The following is a 2500-nucleotide window of genomic DNA, read 5'->3' on the forward strand; positions in this document are numbered from 1 at the left end:
TTAGTACTTGGATGGGAGACCGCCTGGGAATACCAGGTGCTGTAAGCTTTTTTGATTTAAAAAAAAAAAAAAAAAAAAAGAGTCCCTGAGCTTCTTCAGAAAGCCTTTAAAAGTCTCTGAGATTCTTCAGAGAGCATGAAAGAGTTTGAGTTTTTTCAAAAGTTCTTCTTACTTTAAAAAAAAGACTCACTGAGCTTCTTCAGAAAGCCTTTAAAAGTCTCTGAGATTCTTCAGAGAGCATGAAAGAGTTTGAGTTTTTTCAAAAGTTCTTCTTACTTTAAAAAAAAGACTCACTGAGCTTCTTCAGAAAGCCTTTAAAAGTCTCTGAGATTCTTCAGAGAGCATGAAAGAGTTTGAGTTTTTTCAAAAGTTCTTCTTAGTTTAAAAAAAAAGACTCACTGAGCTTCTTCAGAAAGCCTTTAAAAGTCTCTGAGATTCTTCAGAGAGCATGAAAGAGTTCGAGATTTTTCAAAAGTTCTTCTTAGTTTTCTTCATTAATGGTCTAACCTTTTAAATTGCCCAATTTTGGCAGCAGTTTTCGCTTACGGCCATACCACCTTGGTCACGCCCGATCTCGTCTGATCTCGGAAGCTAAGCAGGGTCGGGCCTGGTTAGTACTTGGATGGGAGACCGCCTGGGAATACCAGGTGCTGTAAGCTTTTTTGATTTAAAAAAAAAAAAAAAAAAAGAGTCCCTGAGCTTCTTCAGAAAGCCTTTAAAAGTCTCTGAGATTCTTCAGAGAGCATGAAAGAGTTTGAGTTTTTTCAAAAGTTCTTCTTACTTTAAAAAAAAGACTCACTGAGCTTCTTCAGAAAGCCTTTAAAAGTCTCTGAGATTCTTCAGAGAGCATGAAAGAGTTTGAGTTTTTTCAAAAGTTCTTCTTACTTTAAAAAAAAGACTCACTGAGCTTCTTCAGAAAGCCTTTAAAAGTCTCTGAGATTCTTCAGAGAGCATGAAAGAGTTTGAGTTTTTTCAAAAGTTCTTCTTAGTTTTCTTCATTAATGGTCTAACCTTTTAAATTGCCCAATTTTGGCAGCAGTTTTCGCTTACGGCCATACCACCTTGGTCACGCCCGATCTCGGCTGATCTCGGAAGCTAAGCAGGGTCGGGCCTGGTTAGTACTTGGATGGGAGACCGCCTGGGAATACCAGGTGCTGTAAGCTTTTTTGATTTAAAAAAAAAAAAAAAAAAAGAGTCCCTGAGCTTCTTCAGAAAGCCTTTAAAAGTCTCTGAGATTCTTCAGAGAGCATGAAAGAGTTTGAGTTTTTTCAAAAGTTCTTCTTAGTTTAAAAAAAAAGACTCACTGAGCTTCTGCAGAAAGCCTTTAAAAGTCTCTGAGATTCTTCAGAGAGCATGAAAGAGTTTGAGTTTTTTCAAAAGTTCTTCTTAGTTTAAAAAAAAAGACTCACTGAGCTTCTTCAGAAAGCCTTTAAAAGTCTCTGAGATTCTTCAGAGAGCATGAAAGAGTTTGAGTTTTTTCAAAAGTTCTTCTTAGTTTTCTTCATTAATGGTCTAACCTTTTAAATAGCCCAATTTTGGCAGCAGTTTTCGCTTACGGCCATACCACCTTGGTCACGCCCGATCTCGTCTGATCTCGGAAGCTAAGCAGGGTCGGGCCTGGTTAGTACTTGGATGGGAGACCGCCTGGGAATACCAGGTGCTGTAAGCTTTTTTGATTTAAAAAAAAAAAAAAAAAAAAAGAGTCCCTGAGCTTCTTCAGAAAGCCTTTAAAAGTCTCTGAGATTCTTCAGAGAGCATGAAAGAGTTTGAGTTTTTTCAAAAGTTCTTCTTACTTTAAAAAAAAGACTCACTGAGCTTCTTCAGAAAGCCTTTAAAAGTCTCTGAGATTCTTCAGAGAGCATGAAAGAGTTTGAGTTTTTTCAAAAGTTCTTCTTACTTTAAAAAAAAGACTCACTGAGCTTCTTCAGAAAGCCTTTAAAAGTCTCTGAGATTCTTCAGAGAGCATGAAAGAGTTTGAGTTTTTTCAAAAGTTCTTCTTAGTTTAAAAAAAAAGACTCACTGAGCTTCTTCAGAAAGCCTTTAAAAGTCTCTGAGATTCTTCAGAGAGCATGAAAGAGTTCGAGATTTTTCAAAAGTTCTTCTTAGTTTTCTTCATTAATGGTCTAACCTTTTAAATTGCCCAATTTTGGCAGCAGTTTTCGCTTACGGCCATACCACCTTGGTCACGCCCGATCTCGTCTGATCTCGGAAGCTAAGCAGGGTCGGGCCTGGTTAGTACTTGGATGGGAGACCGCCTGGGAATACCAGGTGCTGTAAGCTTTTTTGATTTAAAAAAAAAAAAAAAAAAAGAGTCCCTGAGCTTCTTCAGAAAGCCTTTAAAAGTCTCTGAGATTCTTCAGAGAGCATGAAAGAGTTTGAGTTTTTTCAAAAGTTCTTCTTACTTTAAAAAAAAGACTCACTGAGCTTCTTCAGAAAGCCTTTAAAAGTCTCTGAGATTCTTCAGAGAGCATGAAAGAGTTTGAGTTTTTTCAAAAGTTCT

At 37.2% G+C, this 2500-nt stretch overlaps 5 non-coding genes across 5 annotated transcripts in view; all 5 read left to right on the forward strand.

Moving 5' to 3' along the window:
* LOC143745695 (5S ribosomal RNA) overlaps positions 1-48 on the forward strand; it is a 119-nt gene extending 71 nt beyond the window's left edge. The window contains exon 1 of the ribosomal RNA XR_013206104.1: positions 1-48. This exon is cut by the window's left edge and continues 71 nt beyond it. This is a non-coding gene — a ribosomal RNA (5S ribosomal RNA).
* Positions 49-540: 492 nt separating this feature from the next.
* Positions 541-659, forward strand: LOC143745698 (5S ribosomal RNA). Its single transcript, XR_013206105.1, has one exon. It is a non-coding gene; the product is annotated as a 5S ribosomal RNA (ribosomal RNA).
* Positions 660-1044: 385 nt separating this feature from the next.
* Positions 1045-1163, forward strand: LOC143745989 (5S ribosomal RNA). Its single transcript, XR_013206370.1, has one exon. It is a non-coding gene; the product is annotated as a 5S ribosomal RNA (ribosomal RNA).
* A 387-nt stretch (positions 1164-1550) lies between these two features.
* LOC143745699 (5S ribosomal RNA) lies at positions 1551-1669 on the forward strand. The gene has a single exon (XR_013206106.1). It is a non-coding gene; the product is annotated as a 5S ribosomal RNA (ribosomal RNA).
* A 492-nt stretch (positions 1670-2161) lies between these two features.
* LOC143745701 (5S ribosomal RNA) lies at positions 2162-2280 on the forward strand. Its single transcript, XR_013206108.1, has one exon. It is a non-coding gene; the product is annotated as a 5S ribosomal RNA (ribosomal RNA).
* Positions 2281-2500: the final 220 nt, after the last annotated feature.

Source organism: Siphateles boraxobius, unplaced genomic scaffold (genome assembly GCF_051911475.1).
Source record: "Siphateles boraxobius isolate OS27281-9 unplaced genomic scaffold, OSU_SipBor_1 208, whole genome shotgun sequence".
Classification (NCBI taxonomy): Eukaryota; Metazoa; Chordata; class Actinopteri; order Cypriniformes; family Leuciscidae; genus Siphateles; species Siphateles boraxobius.